At 33.8% G+C, this 25,080-nt stretch overlaps 1 long non-coding RNA gene and 1 other non-coding gene across 2 annotated transcripts; both read right to left on the bottom strand.

The window, feature by feature from the left end:
- Positions 1 to 633: 633 nt before the first annotated feature.
- TRNAK-CUU (transfer RNA lysine (anticodon CUU)) lies at positions 634 to 706 on the bottom strand. The gene has a single exon. It is a non-coding gene; the product is annotated as a tRNA-Lys (tRNA).
- Positions 707 to 18,574: 17,868 nt separating this feature from the next.
- Positions 18,575 to 19,346, bottom strand: LOC141481970 (uncharacterized). The gene is made up of 3 exons (XR_012465270.1): positions 19,238 to 19,346; positions 18,919 to 19,149; positions 18,575 to 18,859 (listed from the first exon to the last, which is right to left on the bottom strand). It is a non-coding gene; the product is annotated as an uncharacterized lncRNA (long non-coding RNA).
- Between the last annotated feature and the right edge of the window lie 5,734 nt (positions 19,347 to 25,080).

The raw sequence follows: 25,080 nt of genomic DNA, 5'->3' as shown, positions 1-25,080 counted from the left end.
AAAAGGATTGTGATTGTGTGTGTCATTTGAAGACTGTTTTCATTATATTCCATTCCAAAGGTAAAGAAACGTGAATGTCATCAACTGCAGCTTTCATTTTTTATAAACTGGAAAGTGGAAAGGTCAAATTCCTTCAAGTTTGCAGGCAATAGTTAGGTAATAGAATGAAAGGACTTACGAATGCAAAAATATATGCAACGGTATGCAAGAAACACAAAACTTCTTATCGCGATGTAATTCATAAACACTTTGCAGTCCAGAATGTTTATGATAAAATGTACTGAAATCGTCTCTATGAAGGTTTCAAATCTCTTACTATTTTCAAAAAGTTCAAATGCAAATTTTGATCAAAGATACTCATAATTTGAAACACCTTTTATGAAGCCGATCTTCATGTAATTCAGAAATTTTGAACATCAATATCAATTTCTCCACATCAGATTAAATTACAGCTGAAAGAAAATGTATTGAATCTGAAATAAGAATAATTTCAGTTTGGAACGTTGAAATGGAAATTTATTGGTAGAACTCAGGGAGGAATAAAAACCTCAATCTAAATAAATATTTTCAATAATTTGTGAAGAGATGTCGTAAGAGACTAATTATGTCATGGACTCGAAAATAAAAAGAATTCGCCCAACGTGGGGCTCGAACCCACGACCCTGAGATTAAGAGTCTCATGCTCTACCGACTGAGCTAGCCGGGCTTACACAAACAATCTCTGTCAGACTGTATATAAACAAAGAAATTTTTTGAAAAACATTTTTGTGGATGGATTATTGTTTTTACTGTTTATTGGGTGTTTCACCTGCCACAATCTGAAAAATAAAAAAAATTAATTAATCAATAGAGAATCTGCTTACTCCAAATAGTGACTGCGTAATTTTAACCACTGACGTGTATCCAAACAAATATGTAGGTAGGTAGGTATATTACCTACCAAGTACCTACCTGTTTCTACATTTCCCAATTGAAACGTTGTCCATGAGAGTTTTTTTTATTTGGGTTTCTATAACGGTAAAGGATTATTTTCCGAAACGTCAACTATCTAAAGAAAGCACGGTACCTATACAAACCTAATTTTTTCTATTCAATTTGTTTGCTAAATTTACTGACTAATTGGACTCCGGTGTTTGATATCAATAATAGCAAATGCTTTCATTGAAAGATTACTCATTACAACAGTAATTAACCTAACCTCACTTTTCGGAATGAACTTTTCAATATTACCTTTGATATAACACTTCAGCAGATGCTCTATTAGGTATTCATTTTTCAGATTGTGTGAAAGGTGAAAACAAGGGAAAAACTAGCCAAAACTATTATCAAAGCCGCTACACATAATCACATTCACAATGAATTTAATAATGCAAAACAATGACATAAGAATAAATTTTTATACGCATAGTTTTATACTTGTGATGCACTCTGTTTGGATCCTTTGATATAATAAATAGGTATTACCGGAGTTTTATCCCAACAACAAACCGTTACTAGTCTTGAGCAAGAGGCAAAAGAAACATATGTTTTTAGGTGGCTTTTAAAACACTCCCAAGCTGACTGTCGACTCGATTCAAAGTATACATATTGGGTGTATTTATTACTGGAGCCACAAATTTTGAACTATTTACCTATTACTATCTATTCCATTCACCGTTCTTTTCGTTATGGCGATACTTGACCTAATGTATCCCTACTACTTATCCCGGCATCATTTATTTCCCGCACGAGAAAAACTATTATAACACAAATTTTACAAATCAACAGTCATATCTATAAGGTAGCTATGAACAACCAGGTTCATAGTTCATTCGGACCTACCTACCACTATTTATGATGGTATCCAAGCATTGATCTCATTATTACAAATTTCAATTTTTTGAGTTGAGAAAAACTATTTTAACACAAATTTTACAAATCAACAGTCATATCTATAAGGTAGCTATGAACAACCAGGTTCATAGTTCATTCGGACCTACCTACCACTATTTATGATGGTATCTAAGCATCAACCCTGAGTTGATTGAAAGTTCAATTAACGGAATTTGATTAGAAACGGGAAAATTGAAAAGTTTGTACCTGTATTTCATTTCAACAATCGGTGTTTCATTGAAATGAGCTATACTATAAACTTTTTTCTCGTTGAGTTATACGTTTTTACTGAGCAGTTTCGTAAAACTGCTTAGTGAAAATTGTTTCTTGATATAAAAAAACAACATTGTCAATACATATATCAAACTTTTAATAGATCGATATAGATTCGTTTTTTAATAACGATTGTTTGAGAAACATTAATGCGTTTATTGAAAATATCATATTGTACCGTTTCTCATCGTACAGTATTGACTAGTTCCACGTTTAATATACGTCCTAAAGCTCCATTAAGGTTGAGCACCACTGACCTCTAATATATCGAGTGGTCCAACGAAAAGTATGAACCTTGCTTTTCTCCTTTTTTTATAACTTAACGCAAAATTGCTCGGACAGGTCAATTTTGCTTTTGAGGGGGACACATTTAAGATGTATTTTTCTACCTGTGCCTTCAACCCCCTAGCGAGATTGAGTAACAACCCTAAAATTTTAAATGGAAAGCGGGGTAAAGTGATATATCATTTGAAAGTGCACAAAATTCTCTTTCCAATGATACCTAATTTGTTGTATTTACTTGAATAGTTATAAAAAAAGCAAGAACATTTACTCGATATTTTTGGTGTTAATGAAAATGCGGAAAAAACGGCATTTTTATCACTACTACATTCCTCAATTTCTCTCGTGCTTTTTTTGGTTCAAATAACAACAGCAGATAAGTGTACAAAAATAATTTAGGCAAACGTTCATTGATTCAGTTCGGTTGCTTTTGAAATTATTTCAACTTTACTGTAAAAATGGTTTATTTCATTCCTGAACGAGTTGAAATTGTTAAACTTTATTGTCAACATAATAGTTATGCTAGACTCACTGCTCGCCTCTTTAATAACAGTCATCCCGGGAAAAATGTGAATGATTCGTACGTTGCCAAGTTAGTCCAAAAGTTTGTCGATACCGGATCTGTCTGTAATTTGAAACACCAGCCACGGAAACCGATCAGAAATGAAGCAGTGGAAGTCGCTGTTTTGGGACATGTTGAATTGGATCATACTCAAAGTACCCGTCAGCTTGCTGCAGCCTCAGGTGTCACCCGTTCGTCCATAATACGGATATTGAAAGCTTCTAAATTTCATCCGTACAAAATTAAATTAGTACAGGAACTCAATGAAGATGATCGTGATAGAAGGCTGCAATTTTGTGAACAACTGAGCCAGCTACTAATTGATGATCATTCAACACGTGCTTTTCCGATGAGAGTACATTTTTTAATGGAGCTGTGAATAGGCATAATTGCTGTTACTGGGATGACAGTAACCCACACTTATTCCGAGAGGTCCATACCCAGTACCCTCAAAAAATCAATGTCTGGTGTGGCATATTAGGTAGTCATATCGTAGGGCCACTTTTTATTCCTGAGAATTTAACTGGTGAGGTCTACCTGAACATGCTTGAAGGTACAATTGATCCCCTCATAACAGAAATAATTGAAAATGACCAAAATCATAATGATGATCGGCTTCATTTCCAGCAAGATGGAGCACCTCCTCACAATGTTGCTCCGGTAAGAGAGTTTTTAGATGATCGGTTTTCTGGACGGTGGATTGGAAGGATAGGCCCATCGAATGGTCTGCCAGGTCACCTGATTCATCGCCTTCAGACTTTTTCCTTTGGGGACACTTGAGAAATAAATGTTTTGCTACGCAGCCCGAGTCCATAGAAGATCTTCGCCAACAAATTACAGCAGAGTGCAGAAGTATAACACCTGATATGCTACAGAATGTTAGGAATAGATTTGAACAAAATCTGTATTACTGTATGGAAGCAAATGGGTCACATTTTCAGCACTTGCTGAAGTAGGATTCTACTAAGTACATTTCAAAGTACTGAGTTGTAGTTGTTTTTCTTCATAATACCTACATGTTTGAGTGGAATACAAAAAATTAGGTATCATTGGAAAGATAATTTTGTGCCCTTTCAAATGATATATCACTCGACTCCACTTTCCATTTAAAATTTAAGGGTTGTTACTCACCCTCGCTAGGGGGTTGAAGGCACAGGTAGAAAATACATCTAAAATGTGTCCCCCCTCAAAAGCAAAATTGATCTATCCGAGCATTTTTGCATTAAGTTACAAAAAAAGGAGAAAAGCAAGGTGCATACTTTTCGTTGGACCACTCTGTATAATCCATTACCTTTTCCTAACAAGTTGTGAATTCCACCAATTATGATCAGTCAAAATGAACTATCAAGCATAGCATGCCAAAACGAATGTAAAGTATAAAACAGAAGTGTTTCATATTGAGATGCTTGTTGGTGACGGTATATAATTAAAATAAAAATCGAATATTTTTGCATACCCTGTGAAAAACATTCAAGCGGAATATTAGATAGAAATAAGTAAGCTGGAAGGGAACCGTTTAGATATAAAAGCATTATGTGTATGCGAAACGTATGGCCCTTACGATGAAAATTCCACAAAAGGCGGGAAAATGAAATGATATTCGTTCATAAACCGTCCCTAGACGAAATTTGTCTGCGGAGTGACTTTTAAGATTTCTCTCACTTCCAGTTTTTATTGCCATCTTATTCATGAGCATTTTTGAGAATCTCTCTAGCGTGTTGGAAAATGCATGGTTCATCAACACAATATTTTTGTTGAAATTGTTTTCAGACCATTGCACTGAATATTTTCGCTGGAAATCCCTGCATATTTTTCACAACAACCGAATTAGAGGCGACAAAACTGGTTTTGTAGGCAATTCAATTCAATTCACAAACAATTAATCATGGAATACTTTTATTTTCTTTTCGGAAAAAATTATATTTAACAACGCATAGCTTTCGAAACATAATGAGTATTTGGAAATGGTCGCAAAGAAAAGGACCTGCAGAAATCCGAAAGTTTACTTCAAATTTCAAACCACTTGAAATAGGAGTGTTTGTTTAAACCAATATAAAACTGACTTAGAATTGGAATGAAATTATTGATAAAGCAGAAATGGTTTATTAGAAAAGTTGAATGAACATGAAATAATTCCATATATTTTTTGCATTTTCGGTACGAAAATCACAAATAGGGAATCTGATTTTAAGTCACTACCAGAGTTGCCTTAGTTGATACAGTCCCAATTCTTACAAATATTTCATTTATTTCAATTTCCAATTTTTATGTGATTTTTTTCGCTTTTCAACTCAGTACTTATAAAAAAACAAATGAGATTTCTATACCTGGTATTGAATCAAATAAACGTACCATAGGTACTGTGATCATGAAATATGAGTAGATTTGTCTTTTTCGGTGACATAAAGTCGTAATGTTACGAGTAAAATTGATGCTTCGTCTGGTAACGTTATTCAAAAATGTGTTGATGAGGTAATAAGACAGGTTTCTTATTTCGTAACTGTCAAGTACGCCATGTAAGTTGAATTGAATTTCATACAGTAACTTCTTCATACTGACCTGAATTGGAAAATCTTCTTATTTCAATATTCATATGAGAGAAGTTGTTTCACAAGTACTTTTTCATTCAATGTTCATGTGGAAGTAGTTATTACCTCCAGCTTCTGAATGTTACTTCCATGCTTGATCGACACATATTTATGAAGAACTTCATTCTAAAGTGAATTTCTTTCTCTTCTCTTCGAAAGTCTCACACAGTTTAAGAAGAAGACGTAGAGCACCAAAAAAATTCCGAGAAAGTAATCTCTGTAAAATATATATATATATATATAAGATATATATATATATATATATATATATATATCTTATATATATATATATATATATATATATATATATATATATATATATATATATATATATATATATATATATATAAATATATATATATATATGTTGGATGTAGCCTGGGAATTCTAGGTCTTCTAACTGGAACCACAAATGTGCGGTTGGCTCCTGTTGTTGACTCCGTGCATATGTGTTGTTTCCTGCTTTCGCGCTGATGAGGCCAATAGCCAGAAACACGTGTCCGCGGTTTGCCCCACTTTTGGAGTGTTGTGTCCACTAATTGTTTCATTTTTGATTTTTATATCATACCCACTCGATAAAATCTCTCTTTATATATATATATATATATATATATATATATATATATATATATATATATATATATATATATATAATATATATACCCTCTTCCATTTGATGTTACTTCAGGGACTTATTTTGATTCAACAAAATAAAAGAATAAAAATATCTATCTAAACAAACAAAAAATCAAATTCCATAAAATTTCAATAAAGAAATTCCGTATGATCCCAGATGCTAAATTCTACGTAACCGCAGCAACCACATCTCCCTAGGGAGGGTTATTTACATCGGATCATAGATTCACCTGTAGTACAGCGAATAAGAAACTCGCGTATTCTTCCACGTATATAACACGTACTTTTTTTGCAGTCTTGACCGAAGAATCATCGTATTTTATCCAGCAGTTGTAGCCGACGTGGAAGGCATCGGTCACGTAGTGTCCAATGTTGGCATTTTTGCCGTCGTGATATTCACGACGGTGAATAGCTTTTACTGCTTCTCTGTTAGAGACTGTGTTTCCAACGATATCATTGTCCAATCGAAGTTCAAGTATCCAAATTCCACAGCCTTGATAATGTACAAGCAACCATCGTGGCAGAGCATTATTTGCTCCCACTCTTCGACGGAGACAGCCCACCTTAACTGTTCTTGGAGACGACAGTCTTAACTTTCTCAATCTTGAGTGGCAGGGTGAGGAAAGGCTGGATATTCTCAGTAATGTGGTCCCCAGTACGATGGAAGCTCGACTTTAGTTACTCCCCGAAGATGTCACTTATCGGTTTACTGGTGAAGTCAATCCTTCTGGTTAGATTTCTCTTATTTTCTAATTCCATTACGTTCCAGTCATTATTTGAATCATTTCCCAAAGCAGATTCAACGAGCGGTTTTTCATCCCCTGTGTGATATTCAACCAACTCCTTCAGCTCAAACATTTCATCATTGAGTCCATTCAAAAGAGAAACCAGAAAGTCTTCCGCATCTTGTTTTCTATCCTTCAGTCAGTCCGCATGTCATGCAACATTTTATAAATCCACGTTGGACCGAATGTGATACCAGTGTTGATCAGAACTTCTTGGTCATTCTTGGCATTTTTATCCACTCTTCCGTCTTTCGTTCTAATGTAGGAAGGTAAGTAAGCAAACTGCTCCACAAAACGACACATTCCAAATATAACGTCGTTCTTCCTCAATTTTACAATGTATTTTCACGTGTATCAGTTTTGTCACAACTATATGTTTCAACGTAAAAATATCCAAATCAAAATATTTTACTTAGAATGTCACAAAATTGTGAAAAAATATTAACTGAATCGAAATTATTATGAATCGCATTCCATGTCAAGTAATTGACAATTTCTGTAATAACCGTTATCTCAGCTGCATTTGAAATTCTGGAACAGATCAAAGCCATTTCTTGGAACAACTTCATTCTATTATGAGCCTGTGATTGACTATGAATAAAGCACTCAAAAATTTCATTCATTGGGGTGCTTGAAGACAACAAGAATGGGCAACATTTTTCTCCAGGAATAAACATAAATGTAAGAAGTCATCAACAAAAGTCAGCTTCACTGGTTTCATTCAGTTAGAAGCATCGAGTTAGAAGCATCGACTAACGTCTCCACTAGTGTTGCCGCTTGACCAGACCAAATGATAAAATTCTGGTTTCGATTAGACAAACTTTTTTCTCTCGGTCTGTTGAAAATCCTGTTCCTCTCCACGAGAGAAACGGAGACAATATCTTGTCTTATCTTGTCATCAAAAACGATATTGAATTTCGTGAACGCACGTGGGTCGATAGAGTTCCATCAGAAATTTTTAGTGGTTTTTTGTCGATAGAAAATTTTATATTTCACATCAGGGTGATAGTAAAAGTTCCGCGAATATTTTTTGGGAACAATGAAGTCAGTTTCGAGTCCTGAGTTGATGAAATTGAATAATATCTAAAATTGATATATACAGTGTACTGGGACTGAAAAATTCCGATATTTCGTGACTGAACCGTGAAAGGGCCTGCTCATCCAGTCATTTAAGCTTAAATTAGGTAAGAATCTCGGAATTCGAGATACCCAGCTGTAAGTCTGTGAATACCTGTATATTGACACCCTAAAAGTTGTCTCAAAACCTACATATGGTAGGGTGTAAGCAACTATTAAATTTCAAGGTCAAAGGTCACAAAAATCGGTTTTTTGCGCTTTTTTTGGAAATATCTCCTATGGGTTTTTTGCTATTTGTAATCATCATCAATATTGTAGAATACAAAATTCTCTAAAAATTTTGTTTAAAAAAATTTTTTATACGGTGAACCGTTTTCGAGATAGAGGGCGGAGAGCGCGCGGTCACAGCATCACTTCAGGTCAACCGGTGCCTCCGGTCGAAAACACGCCATATATAGTTGATGAACTATCGATAAATCAATGATTATAAATATTTGTCAATTTTTATTAACTATTATATTATATTTTATCATTTTCTTCATGCATTAAATCTGCAAGATATGCTCTTATGAGAATTTCAGAAATGGATTTTTCACAGTGAAACGAACAGAAAATTATAATTCAGGTACATGGACAGATATGGTCATCGAACGAAGTCTCATGAAATCCATGAAAACCGAAAGAGGAGTATCTCGTGGTCGAAGTACGAAAGAAAGTGTTTTGTGTAAATGGGTATATGCTATGTACGCCACAAATACTATTTGTGAGGAAATGGAGAAGTTCTGTAATATCTCCTTGGAGTCGACCGAGCAACACGTAGATTCCAGAGACTCAAGAGTGAAAAAAGACAATGCTGACGTAAATATACTATTTGATTGGTTTAAACTCCATGATCCTTTTCCAAATACTACGCAGTTAATATCGATAGCTTCTGGAATTGTTGGAAATGAGCAAATTAACTCATTTAATGAAATAAAGCATAAACGCTCCGAAAAAGTAATGCCGCTTTCCAGTGTTAACAAATCTGTAAAAATAAATGATTGTAAAGTTGCAGTGGATCCATTATTACTCTTCCAAAGAATTACTGTCAGCAAACAATTTGAAAGTAATCTTGAAGAATATCTTCAATATGAATTGAGTCCGTATCCAACAGCTCTATTTGATAATGATGGCATGAGAAAAACAACAAAATCGTCATGACAACATGAGCCCAATTGATTTTGTTCTCAATGAAAATAATGTGACGTTCATTATTGATGGCGGATTTCTTCTTCATCATATTGTATGGAGCAGAAAAGATACTTTTTCTATTATTTTTGATAAATACATGAATTATTTACAAAGGCATTACAGTTCCAAAATAATTGTTGTATTTGACGGATATTCAGACTACAGTAAGAACGTAAAAGCTATGGAGCAGCAGAGAAGACCTGCTGCACTTTCAAAAACGTATGAAGTTTGTTTCGATGAAACAATGGTTGTACCAGTTACTCAAGAAAAATTCTTGTCAATTCGAAATAACAAAGATAAGTTCATTAATATGTTAACTGAAAAATTACAAGCTGCAAATATTACTACTAAACAAGCCAGAGATGATGCGGATGTTCTTATTGTTGGAACTGCAATTGAAGAATCAAAGTCTAAAAAAACTGCAGTTATAAAAGGACAAGATATTGATTTACTTGTCATTTTAATTGGGCGTACATTGTCTCACGATCAAGAAATTTTCTTTAAAAAAGTTGGGAAAGGTAATGTAAAAACGGAGATATACTCGACTAAATGTTTTGATAATTATCCTCATTCTAAAAAACATATTTTATTTTTGCACGCATTAAGTGGCTGTGAAACAACTTCTGCGCTTTTTAAAAAAGGGAAAAAAATCATTTTCAAAAATTTTTGAGAAACTGACAAATTTGGATAAACTAGCTGCAGCATTTGAGGAAGTGGAACTTAAACCTTATTGGCAGTCTATAATGCTCCGAAATCTGTGAAAAGTCTCGATCATCTTCGTTATATGCATTACGTCAAGTCTACAAAACTTAATAAACCTGTGCAGCTTTCAAATATTCCACCAACAAGTGCAGCTGCTCATCAACATTTCAACCGTGTATATTATCAAGTTCAAACTTGGTTAGGACATGATTTGGAACCCCAGGTATGGGGTTGGGAAATGCGAAACGATTTTCTGGAGCCTATCATGACAATTTTACCACCTGCTCCAGAAGATTTGCTAAATACAATTTTCTGCAACTGCAAGAGTGGTTGTGGTTCGCGATGCGGATGCAGGAAAGCGGGCTTGCAATGATCTTTAGCTTGTGGCCAATGTAATGGACAAGCTTGTCTCAATGCTCTACCATATCAGAGCGACATTAACGAAGATGGAACCTTTGACCCCGAAATCATGGAAGAACATGAGACAAATGTCGTTGAAGACGATAATGAAGACCAGTTTGAAATTTACCAGCAGCCAGAAGACGACGATGAAGAGGAAGAAGATGATTAAAATTATAAATTGTAGTTTTTGTACCCTTTATTCCATTTCTTTACTTTCAATAAAAATGAATGTATTTAATGATATTTTTTAATAAAAAGATTAATTCATAATTTATTTTTTTTTTCATCATGTAAGAAGTTATAAATATCAATTAGGTTGAAATTCAAATATAATTCCTATATTTTCATTAACAATTCTGCAATTACATGGGCAGGTAAGTGTTGTTATAGTTAATAAAAATTGACAAATATTTATAATCATTGATTTATCGATAGTTCATCAACTATATATGGCGCGTTTTCGACCGGAGGCACCGGTTGACCCGAAGTGATGCTGTGACCGCGTGCTCTCCGCCCTCTATCCCGAAAACGGTTCACCGTATAAAAAATTTTTTCAAACAAAATTTGTAGAGAATTTTGTATTCTACAATATTGATAATAACTACAAATAGCAAAAAACCCATAGGAAATGAGATATTTCCAAAAAAAAAGCGCAAAAAAACGATTTTTGTGACCTTTGACCTTGAAATTTAATAGTTGCTTACACCCTACCATATGTAGGTTTTGAGACAACTTTTAGGGTGTCAATATACAAGTATTTACAGACTTACAGCTGGGTATCTTGAATTCCGAGGTGAACTTACTATAATGACTGGACTATGCAATAAACATAAATTACCTCATCTGGCAAGACGACTGGGAACCCCACCAGAGGCGTACCAAAGTGAGTGAGCTACCATCTATACACATAACACCACTTATTTTCATTGTTGTATTTCGATTTTGGGTGAAAAATAAGAGATTCAATTAATATGTCAGCGAAATTTGACGAATGCACAAAAACTACAAATGATAGAGTGCCAGGCCTGCAGTGTAGTTTTTGTTCAAAACTTTTTCATTACAAATGTTATCGCACCGGGTGGAGAGTGTGCCAATTGCCGCGAATTAACTCGGGCGATCAAGGATCTCACTGTACTAGTGAAAGGTCTGCAGAAAGAAATCAAGGAAATCAAGGAGAACAAATACTCTGATAATGCTGAAACCATTATAACTGAAATTTCGGAAAGACAACGAAAAGAAAAAAATATAATTATATATAAACTGAAGGATGATGGCCAAGACTCCGATATGAAAAATGCCAAAGATATAATTGGAGCTATTGCCCCGCCAGTAAATACTGAAGATATAAAAACGTTCAGGATTGGAAGAAGAGGTGTTCAACCACCACCACTGAAAGTAATTTTGAATACACGAGAAGACGTCTATATGGTATTGAAAAATAAACATAAAATAAAAAACTTCAAATTCAACGTCCAGATTAGTACCGATAAGACAATTCTTCAACGTGAATATTTGAAAAAGGTTCTCTTGCAATTCAATGAACTAAAACAAAATGGCGAGGATAACATATATATTAAATATGTTAATGGCGTTCCTTCTATCAGTAAATAAAAAAACTCAATATAAAATTCGGTCACGTGAATATTCGTTCTTTGAATAATTGTTTTGTTGATATCAAAGACTGTATCAATAATAACAAAATTTCAATAAGTGGAGTCACGGAAACATGGCTCGCTCCAGAATATCCAGATAAATTTGTTACTGAACCTAACATCAACTTGATACGTATGGACCGAGATGGTAGAGGTGATGGAGTATGTTTTTTCATCAAATCGCTATATAAATACAAATTATATTACTCTTCAATTTCGCCAAATGGTCTAGAGCAGCTATGGATTATAGTCAATATAAACAAACAAAAAGTAGCCTGTGGAGTTGTTTATCGCCCACCAGGAACAAATGTAGAGGACTGTATGCAGGAGTTAGCAGATGTACTGGAACGAGTGTATTTGGAAACATCTACTGTGGTGTTAGTTGGTTATATTGATATTAATTTGTTAAACTGTGACTCCCGCGACACTCAACTATTCACTGCCCTACTTTCTTGTTTTGATATGAATCAAATTGTAGAAAATTCTACTCGGATAACAACAACTTCTGAATCTCTGATTGATGTCATTTGCATTAGTAAGAAAGTAATGGTAAGAAATTCTAATACACTTGATATGAATGGTCTAACTGATCATCTGATGGTATTTTGCGATATTGATTTCGAAGGCGAAGATACTTAAGATAACTTGATTTTTTTAGAAATTTCAAGAATTTCAATCATGAACTTTTTTCTCAAGATGCTGCTAACTTACCATGGGGTGATATTGTGACTATGCAAGAAGTAAATTTTCTCAACGAATGCATCATTATGTCTATTTGACAAACATGCTCCAATTTAAACTGTAAACAGAAAACATGAAGCATCCCGGTATATAACTTATAATATCAAATCGATGATGAAAACCCGTGATAGATCTCATGCCAAATATCTTGAAGAAAAGACAGCAGCCGCTAGACAGTACTATGTAATTTTATGCAACTACGTCAATGACGCAGTAACACGTGAAAAAACAGCATATATACAATTTGTTTTGAACAAAAATGAAAACAATTCAAAAATGACATGGAGAAATCTTGCAGATTGGGGTGTCATCCTCGCAAACCTATAGCCTGCCAATTGAACTACGTAGACCTGAAGAAAACAATGACTATTTTTTAAACGTGGCTGGACATTCAATAGTAAATAATGACACTCCTTCATTTTACAATAATAATGAATTAAAAGTCACCATTTTAATACTGATTGATCAAAGTAAAGCTTTCGATTTAGGTAATTTTGATTTACTCATCAGCAAGCTCAAGTTCATAGGATTCGATGACATTTCTCTTAAATGGATGACCAGCTATCCCACAGACCCATCACAGAGGGACAAACTGGATGATTACTCATGGTCATCCCTAAAAGAAACAATCCCAGGTGTACCGCAGGGAAGTATTTTAGGACCCTTGATGTGTTCAGTGTTTATTTTTGATTATCTCACTTTCTTATCACATTGTCAAGTTCATCTATACGCAGATGATATACAGTTATATTTGTCTTCTCATAACACCGATACAGAAGGTTGCGTGGCCAATATAAACACAGATTTGCACAAAAACATTCCTATACTCGGAGAATCATGGACTGAATATCAATCCAAATGAAACTTTGGCCTCATGCATAGGGTCTCAAAGACAAATAGTAGAAACTCAGTGTAGCTTTAGACTCACTCTCGATAACGCAGACATTGACTGGGTAGACAGTGCTAAAAATCTTAGCGTAACCATAGATAGCTCTTTGTCTTTCCATGAACATGTGACAAACATTTTCAAAGTATCGTTCTTCAAACTCAAATCGCTATATAAATTCAAATATCAGTTATCAGAAGAAATGAAACTCAGAGGAGTTAAAACTCTCATTTACCCCCATATCGAGTATTGTTGTTCGGTGTATTACAATTTTTTGCCGCAATATAACAAACAGAAGTTACAACGTATACAAAATGCTTGCACGCGATTCGTATGCTGTATACCATATGGTGAACATGTCACCCCATTTTTGTTAAAAATGAAGGAGCTGAATGTGAGGTACAGATTCCAATATTTGATAAAAATGTTTTTGTTTAAGTTGCTTCAAACTAAAACACCTAGTAATTTATATAGTTTATTAAGCAGGCATTCTAACATACATATGGTTAATTTGAGAATTAACTCATTCAACATAACTAGGCACCGTACTTCCAAATTTCAAGGATGTTCCTCTTATATAGCCCCTTCTTATCTGAATGAAATTTCACCCCTTTCAAATCATACTATTCATCAATTTAAAAAAGAAATAAAATCACAGATGCTTACTGCCCAGTGCTATTTTAAAATTTTTAAATTCAATGTATGGTAGTGCAATGAAATTGTTAAATTGACCAAAATAATGTTAAGAATATTAAGAGTTATTAGCAACTATTTGATGTATAATTTTTTTCTCTTCTCTATTATTGGTATGATAGTAAATAATTATGTTTATAATTATTTTCTTATACTCACTGTATAATTTTTGGGACGGGTGGAAGATAGCCTTTGGCTAACCCTTTTCCTTTTATGTATAACTGTACTTTTATGCATAATAAACGATATTATTAATCTCTCGATTGAGTTGATATGGGTAATACCTACTCAGATGATTGGCATCCTGCTGCATTCACAACTTCTAGCAAAAAGCCAGATCGGTAAGTCTCTGAAAATACTATACCTATACGAACTTTGCATTAGATTTGTTTTTAGACAGTAATGTCGGTTGTTCACAAATTGTCGATAACTCTGAATTACTTCATTCTCATATAGATATATGAGACACTATTTATCAAAAACAAAAAAACGAATGAGAATTCTTCCATAATCATCTTCACTTTTTTCGAAATCAGTAAAATTTCAGCACAAGAATTATCTATGAATGATTTGAGAAGAATATTGTATTTTTTATGAAATGAACAATCAGAAATGCGAACTACCCAGTGTTGTCATACCTCATTAATCTCAAAAAATAATCTCAAAAATATTTTTGGATTTCTTCACAACGATGTAAGAACTATCGAAAATTCGGAGTACACATTTTTCGTTTATTGTTTACCCTGAAAGTTTCAACATTTGCATTTTATCTGGTCAGACTATTCTTTTATCATATGTATCAGCTACACTAAATAACATTTTATTGTACAGAAAATTTTTCTAGTTTTTGTGACATTCTATACATCATTTTTCCATTATTGGTTTTCATATCAATTTTTCAATACCAACCCCATTCAAACTTATAGATAGCTTATTGAAAATATTAAAGAATAAGAACAATTGTTCACATTGTAAACAATATTTGAATGAACTGGTTCTCATGAATGTCGCAATTTAAGCCCTGTTCCATCTAGTCCTAGAATATTGGTTTCATACCCTAATGAACTCAAGAAATTTTCCCGCATCTATTCGGCTGGAAGATTTTATTTCATCCATGAATGCGTCCAATTCCCCATTGGCTACATTTTATTATGATTCATTCTGCCTCCTAACATTAATTTGTTAGATGAGTTCTTGGTTCAGTTCCATTCCGACATTATTGAAGATTCTGTTTCGTTCCTAGCTATTGAATTGAAATTCGTACTTTTCCAAACTGATGAATACAATTGATTTATACCATGCTTCTGGACTGGTGGGTAGAATGGAAAGAGTTCGTTTTCCATATTCAGGATAAATATTTTTATATATTTGAACTTCATTCAAATCAATGGAGGAGTTGGAGTTTCATCCCAACACCAAACCGTTACTTTTGACACATTGACACGTGTTTCAATCACCAAGTGATCATCTTCAAGAGGAAGATTGAACTGCGAAATATCATTGGAATGTTCTAAATCGAAATTATAGTCTCGTCAAACCATATTAGACCAGGGCTGAAGCTTTCAGAAATGGTGAAAAGTGAAAAAAACAATAGTAGGATGGAACCCATCAGAAAAAGAGGTGAATATGGTAAAAATAAAAAGAAAAATAGATTACAGACGATCTGGGTTCAGGAAGGATAAAATATGGTTTATCTCGATTTCCGGCCAAACTGCGGGACCTATGAAACAGAATAATTAAATGATAAAGTTGTAGGTAATGAAACGATCTACAACTTTTGTATTCACAATTTTTTCACATAACCTCAAAATTTATATGAAAAATTCAAATAACCGAGTTGTTGGTTTTTTATCTTTAAAAAAAATTTCTACGAAATTTGGTGAAAACTAATCTTTTTATGTCCCAAATACACTGTAGTTTATTTGATTTGAATTATTCATTTTTTAACCTTATTTTGACCTTATATCAAAATAGCATCCTATTTTTCAATCGAAAATTCTCACATCAAAATATCAGCTTTTTTCAGAAAGTTCAAAACTATACAAAAATACTAGAGGGAGAAATGTTTATCTAACGAAATTAAGACCTTCATAGAAATTGCCAGAGATACTAATGAAACTGAAATTGTTGTGGATCAAGATATAGATCTTTTGGTCCTTTTCAATCAAATATTTATTTATTTATTTCGAAACAAACAGGAGGAGCCTAGTTATATGTTTCTCATCATCTACAAAACCAGTTTTGAAACAACGAAAATACTAAAAGAGAAACCAAGTGAGCGGATATAAACGCAGTAGTGAACTAGTGAACTATAGGGGTACGTTCACACTCGTCAACAGAATCAGGAATTGATAACCTCTCTTAGGTTACATTTGAGTTTTGAATATGATACCTCGAAGATACCAAACCTAATGATATTTGCGCATTTATTATACAATGAGCAAATTCTGTCAATAGGGGATTTATGTTGATTGACATGAAAAGTAGTTTGTTGCGGACGAATACCTGGCAGCGGAACATAAAAACAGATTTGACTGGTGAGAAAAATGCTATCTACATGGCCATTCGAAATGTTTCCCAAGAAAAGTATATTCTTCTGTTTTCCAATAATTCTATGTGAAATTCATCTCTGATCGGTCCATACGATATGAAACCTAGCGAATGTCCGTGTTTTTTTAAATACAAATATTTCAAAAATTTATTTTGTATTGTTTCTAGAGTCTGCTTTGATTTTTTTTTATTCCCATATATTACTTGCATATTCTAGTTTACTTCGAATAATTGTATTAAACAAATATTTTATACTGTTTATGTTTTTGAATTCGTAAGTGGTACGTTTTAAAAAACCTAGTCTTTTATTAGCTTCATTAGTAATATGTTAAATATGCCGGTTGAGTTTCAGGTCACTTTGGAAAAGGACCCCGAGGTCACGTATTTCTTGAACTCTTTCTAAAACTGTATTCTGCATTATATATACAAAATGATGTGGAATCATATTTCGGCTGAACGTCATAACTTTGCATTTAGAAATGTTAAAAAGTAATTTATTATCCCTGCACCAATTTGATATTTTATCTATGTCGTTTTGGAGTTCTGAATAGTCATTTAGGTCTGTAATGTTTCTAAGCATTTTGATATCGTCAGCATATAGCAAACAGTCCGATGACATTTTTTTCGAGAGGTCATTTATGGAAAATGAAAAGAGCAACGGGCCTAGGTTGGATCCTTGGGGTACTTCCAATCCAGCCAAAAACATTTCAGATTTTTCTCCTCCATAGATGACGTGTTGTATTTTTTTTAAATATGAGACGAAAAAGTTATTAGGTGGTTACTGAGTCCGTAGTGTTTTAACTTTGCTATTAATATATCTAATGATTTTGCAAAATCAGTAAAAACATAGTTTACCTGATTTTTTTACTCATTTCTTTAGTGACAAATAACATTGACATATTTTACACTACTAAAAGGATCATGGAGCACACCAAATATGGTGTTATTCACAACACTTATTTTATTTCAAATTAATATTCCTTTTATTGATTTTGAGTTCACTCAGTGTGTTTTCAAATTTTTATGGTGAATATTATAAAAAATTTCGGTGTAGAATTCAATAATTTTTGCATTTTTGTAGTGCGATAAAATACAATTCTGGTGAAATGTTACAAAATAATAGTGTGAATCTACACTACATCGGGTGTGAATTTACATCAACTGGTGATGTTTTTTTCATTTTATAGTAATATTTCTAATATTCAAGTGTTTTTTAAAATTCAGCTTCAAGAATGTTATTCCTGATAGTGGTTTATAGCACTTTTCGGTGTAAAAAAGCACTATTTTGGAGTAAATCAGGTCTCTCTCTTTAAATATTTTGGGTGTAAATTTACACTAGATGGTATTATATCATATTGTCCTGGTGCAAAATGTATCTTTTTGATTTCGAATGCATACTAGCACCAGTGTTTCTGTAAAAACATTTCGTGTAATTCTCAACTTGATTTAATGTTTTTGTGAAATACATTAAAATGATAAGTATTAAAATAACACCGGTTGTAGGTATGAATTCGGAAGAATTACGTAAGAAATTAAATTCGCCTGAAAAAAAGAAAGAAAAACAAACATAAATCATGTATAAATTCCATTTATTATAAAAATATATATCTGTGGAAAACATATTTTCCTCAAATAAAAATAACGTTTATTAGAAAAAAATGCTCTTTAGAAAACCTAACTGAACATGATTTTTGTTGACAATTGGTCTGATACCAAAATATCAATAATTCAAACTTAAGAATATTATTAAATAAAAACAGATTTTGGAGTTCTTCAGTAAGATTCATTTCCTCTGCTGTTATCGAAACATTCTGGTCATGAAGGTGTTTGGCAGGAGGATTGTTTCTCTCTATTTTACTTATTCTATTTGAAGTTGTCAGTCGATTTTCAGGATACCCTCCATTTGTGCTAGGGTTGAAAAATATTTCCTAAAATATTACATTTTCATTTTACTTCTGAACATAAAAGTCATCAATTATGAACTCACGTAATCCCCTGTAGAACTTTCCGAATTTTTGTACGCTGGAAAAATTTCAACTAATATTTTTGCGCACTCCATTTTTGCGCTCTTGGGTACTGCACTCCCATATTTTTCATAAAGTACATTTGCAGCTATGTTTACTAACTGTATTCTGCTTCTGTCAGTCAACAGTTTATTCTTCTGGTACTGGTCTATTATGTACTGTCCGCCGCCACGAATAATTTGTGTTTGTAGATCCTACATAATATAATTATAATAATCATAACAATGATGTGAACACTGAGTTATGGCGAGGAAATTCCAATTCTACATAGAAAGTACTTACATCTACATCTGAAATGTTTTCCATTCTGGAGCTAATTGATAACGTAGATGTAGAACTATTAGTTCTATCAAATATATCATTATCACATATTGCCTTAAAAGTGGAATCTACAAAACCAAATCCGCATTTGTAATTAATTTTTTGATTTGAAAAGTCACAGTGAATTTTTGAAAACCTCGAATTCAAACGAAATAAATTATATTTTGTAAGGTAATATATTGGAAAAAAATGTATTATTCACCTGACAATATGTCCAAAGGAGCTAAGGTCTCGGAAATCGGATCAGAATTTAAAAATATCTTCAAATGAGGTTCTTCTTTAGATTTAGAGAAAAATTCCAAAAAATCGTCTTCAATTTCAGTGAAGTCTTTATCTATTTTAAAAACTTTTATTTCACTTCGAATGCCCATCTTTTTTTTTACTGAAACAAAAAGACAAAAACTGTCATAATATAAAAAACAGATAGTTGGTGTACTCTAGTAAGCGGTGTATTTTCTGAATCGGAACTTTGCTGTCCTCACCAGGGGGTGTTAAACCACGTCTAGAAGTTTTGGTTGACACTGAATCGGATTTAATGCAGGTACAAACTGGTGGTTGATTATCAATTCCAAACTTTTATTTCAGGTGAAATATTAACGGAAAAACGTGAAATTAGACACATGTTCTTTGAAATCACCTATAAAATCTAGAAGTTGACTGAGTACACCTTTGAAATCAATATTATACGTATGGAAGTTCAACCAACCATAATTCGCTGAGAGAGTAGACTCAAGCATGTGAAATAAAATTTAAGAAACACTTACTTGTAGATTTGATTACTTCTGGAGCCAAATCGATAGCTATCCACTTTTCAACCTCCCTAAAATTAATTTCGATGCAGTTCATTGTTCAAATTTCCACCAGAGGAACAATTGCCACAGAAACTGAATAATGCACCACTGCGATGTAAAACAGGACTACTGATTGTGATGTAGGATACCTTTTATAGAAATTGTTAGCGTTTTCATATAAAACCAGTAAAATTCCTTCCAGAAGTTTTAAGTTTTAAGATGTCTGGTATCCAACTTCACTATACACAATAACGCCAACCAAGCACAGACAATAATTGGTTCCCAATAGCAAATTTTTTACAAACAGACGTCCTACTGAGTGTAGAATTTGGAGTAACTCTTTCAAATCCACGGCTGTCTTGACTAATTTGATACGATCCTAACAGTGGAGCTATTACAGCGTTGCCAGTAAAATAGTAAAATAATAAGACCTCAGTCAAATAAAAGTTCAAATACATTTTTTTGTATATAAAGTAAGTGTTTACTTTGTATTCTAGCCTCAGAAAAATTAATTGAATGATTATTTCTTCCGTCAAATAGTAATTTTACAGAAATCCTGAAGGTTTCAAATCTAGGAAACATTTTTTTCTCAAAGGAAACATGTAAACTGTTCAATAGATACCACTTTGTAATTTTATAACCTGAGCCAAATCTTTTTCCTAGTGTCCATGATGATGATGATGTCCATGATGAAACCTGTGATGGCTCGAAACAGCTCTGTCTGATATTAGATCATGGATGGAATGCTTCATTGCTTAGTAATTTCATAACTCTAATGTTGTTCTATGAACAAGATTTTTGAACTATACCATTGTATTGATTGGTATATATATATTGAGGTCGTGTTGGTGGGATCCTTTCCACGAAACTTCGACCCATTCAGAAGGCGCGCTGGCTATGGCTAATGACCACTCCCCACAGCTTGAGATAGGTGATCACTGGGTCCAAAAATCATGTGCCCTGAGTAGATGTAATGAGCCAAGAATGACAGCCTTCTGCATTTGTCCAGCCAAGATCTCTGCCATATTGCGACAAGGCGGTATGATCTTAAGATTTTAGAGTAGGGAGGGCATCATTTCACCAAGGACTCCAATAATCAGAACAACAATTTCAACAGAGTGGTTTGGGTAGCGTCTGTGGAATTTGAAGAATAAATCTCGATATTCCACCCGTTTCTCCTTCTCTTTTCGGACGATATTCGCTTTACCCGCATCTGATAACTCCACGACAAATATCGTCTCACTTTGATGGTCGAGCAGAATTACATTAGGCTTATTTGCTTGTATCAGCCTGAGGAGAGGAAAAATGAATAGTTCCAATAAATTCGGCACTTCTCATTTCCCAAAACGAATTCAATATCCCCTGAAGCACTCGACCTGAGAAAAGCAAAGGTCGGGTGCTTTGATTAGCCGAGATCTTCAATGTTGTTAAATAAGGCACCATGTATTGGTCTGTGTAGTTCTGGAACTTATTTAAAATGATAACAATATTTGTTCTAGACTGAACGAAATTCTAGTTTGTCTAGAAATCGCACAAAAATCAAAAGAAGAAAAAAGACGTTCATTCAAAAACAAGTACATAACCTTTGTTATAGATTACAGGTCCTTTATGCTGGTCAGTTCCCTCTTGGCGTTATTGTTTTGGTAAAAGACTTTTCCTCCCATCGTCCATACGTGTTTGGTTCCATATTTCTTCTGCGCTATTTGAAAAAACTCATACCGATCTTTGGATAAGTCCTCATGAATTACTATTCCACTATTTTTGAGGTTTCTTCTGGCGGAATAAACTTCATTTTTCTTCAGCAAAGTTACGAACTTCACTAAAATCATTCGGAATCCATTTTTTTGTTTAGGTTTTCCAATTCTGAATACATCATTTATGTCTATTTCATTGCATGCTACCTTTAGAGTATGATTAAAAGCGTCCAAAATTACATCAAGCATATTATCCTGGTTTCTTTACAAAATTTCGTTTATTCTCAAAGAAGTTTTCCTCTCTATTTTATCTACTGTCTGTTGTAGTGAACGCACATCAGTTTCAATGTTTTGCACTCTGTTTTCGACCGTTCCTAAATTGGCAGTTATTTTTTCAATTTTTTCATTGAAATATTCCAGTTTGGTATCTAATTTTTCACATACTTTATCTATTAACTTGTCCATGTTTTCATTGATATAATCACTATCCAGTATTTTTAATTTAGAATCGACTGTTCTTCTTTTGAAGAACTGGAATGGCTGCGTAAATGTTTATCCTGAGCCTTGGTCATCATGAGATAAGAATGTTTAATGAAAAGCTCAATTTGTATGCAACTGATCACTTCACTAACTTGTGTGCTGGTTGAGAACACTAAAAGATATATTCACACCAAATTTTATATTTATTTTCACTATTTTTACCACATAAATTTTGACATAAGCTGGGAACTGGGAAGCAAACTCACTCTTGCGATGTTGCCATAGGTAATAGGTAATATTCAAATATTCATGACGTTCATTTCCTCAAACCAGGTTCTGGAAATTTAAAGGATCTCTTTTTCACGTCTGATAGTTTCAAACATAAATCCTTCAAAAATATTGTTGCATTTCTACATTGTTTCTCCAGTTGCGATACAACGTCTGAATTTGCCGGAAAAGGGAAAAAAGGTATCGTAAATTTGTCAAATTTGGCCAATGTTTTTTATAAGAAAGATGCAAAATAAAGAAGATATAAAAAAATCAAATCTATTAATGACTATGAAAATGAAAAATTAAAACTGAATCAATTAAGATTTCAAAAATATGAATTGGCAAAAATTAAATCATCTTTCATTTTGCCAAACCTCCCACCCACAGAAGGAGTACAATATTGTTATAGTGCATATTATCAGCTTCAAACTTGATTGGGTAACGAACTAACAGCAACAGATTGAGGCTGGGAGCAACATCCACTTATAATTATACCCAAATTTACATAAAAGGGAATATTTCTGGAAGTATTACTCAAAAGTAAGTGCTGCAGCTGGATGTAACAGTTTGAAATGTGTTTGTCGAAAGCATTTATGCTCGAATTGTCATGGTTCTGAAAATTGCTCCAATATGAAAGAGAAAACCTACGAGGAAGTTGATGATTATTATGGAATTGTGAATGAAGAACCAATGCAGACTGGAAATAATATTGGAGACGAAGAAGGTGATGGTCCTGAAAATTTTGAAGAGCAACTAGAATTGGAAAGGTTTGTCGAGTCTAACGATGAAGAAATGCCATCAAAGAGACAAAAAGTAATGGAGAACGAGAATATAGGAAGTAGAAACATATTCGAAATATAGATGTTTTTTTAGAAATCACTATCAAATAGTATGCCTCTTTTGTGTAAGGGATGGCGGAGAGGGCATAATATTAACTTACACCAAACAGTACTTGAATTATAACTTCAACCACATGTAATTCACACCTCAAGTGATCGTTTGTTCAGTCTCTGTAACAAAAAGACAAGTTTCAACAAGAAATTGAACTGATCAGGAAAATCTTGAAACAGATTGGTTACTCCAAAAATCTGGTGAAACAGATTATCGTTAGAGAATTATCAGACATTAACTTGAGCCTACGTCACCAAAGGCAGATCATCCATACAGGAATGGTGTTTATCGGATTCAGCGAAAATACGGAAAATTATATACATCGAAGAAACCAATTGGTCGTTGAAAGTCTATATTAGCGAGTACAAAAAATACCCAGCAGAGAGAAACCAGCAAATCGGAAACAGCAGAGCATTTTTGTATCGAATAACATAAAACTAGTCCGAAACTGAAGTCATACTCAGAGGTGAACACTGGTTTGAGAGAAAGCTTGAAAATCTGCGTAATTATAATACATGACGCATTCTAAAAATGATATATGTATATAAAGTATTTATATATGCATAACTATATATTGTATATTAGGATTTCTACTACAAATCATCTAAAACAACAATTCGTTCAGACCAGTCTCAACTCCGTACACTATAGGTTAATGGACTGACACCTATCAGAAAACAACTACTTCCCTGGCTAATACGGCTAATACCACCAAGGGCGTTGGATTTTATCCGACTGGTGTCAGTGCAGAATTCTTCACTGACACCTGTCGGATATAATCCAACGCATCATCGATTTTATGTTAATGATATACACTACCTTGCACTGACGAGTGGCCAAACAGCCGGAACCGGTCTGCAAGTGTGTTCCAATAATTGAAAATCTATTGCGGCAGTTGTATCGCCAACAGCATATGCAGAAATAACTTCAGTGAAGATTCCTGCAACGGACGCCTATCGGATATAATACAACGCGTTCGTGGTATTAGCCAGGGAAGTAGTTGTTTTCTGATAGGTGTCAGTCCATTAACCTACAGTGTAGGGAGTTGAGACTGGTCTGAATGAATTGTTCTTTCAGATGATTTGATTTATAGCCAGTCTTCAAGAAGGGTAGAAACAATGTTGCCTGGTGTTGTATCACGAATGAGCGAATTCAGAACTCTTGAGTCACCCTGTAAAAAAGCGAGCCATCTATACATTTTCACTCGCCTCCAAAAAATTTTACTGTCCGATATTCGAGTACCTAAAGAACATTTCTAATTCATCCAGCCAGCTACATCATTGCTTTAAATATGGAAGCTGTGCGTGTGCCGAATTCCAATGCACTTAATAGACTCGTGTTCTCTAAATAATAAATGTAATCGCGAGGGAAAATAGTGGAAATTCCGCACCAGCGTCAGCGCGATGCCGGCTATTGACAAGAGGGAGCTGCATTCACTTCCGGAAATGTATTACATTCAAATGTGGTCCCCTCGTCTCATTTTGTTAAAAATTTGATGGATGGAGCGCTCCGGTGAACTTTTCTATGCGGATGATGAATATTGGATATGCCTCGTATGAGCGGTCTTTTGATAGAATAGAAAATCCGGATGGAGGTTTGAATACAGTACTTTCCCAAAGTTCAACAAGTATTAATGGGGGATGATTACGTTGTAATATCAATCGTGATTATTATAAAT

The sequence above is a fragment of the Leptinotarsa decemlineata genome, unplaced genomic scaffold, assembly GCF_025532065.1.
Source record: "Leptinotarsa decemlineata unplaced genomic scaffold, Ldec_3_MD MMD2_tig00000576_RagTag_RagTag, whole genome shotgun sequence".
Classification (NCBI taxonomy): domain Eukaryota; kingdom Metazoa; phylum Arthropoda; class Insecta; order Coleoptera; family Chrysomelidae; genus Leptinotarsa; species Leptinotarsa decemlineata.
This window is presented reverse-complemented; position numbering and strand designations above follow the sequence as displayed.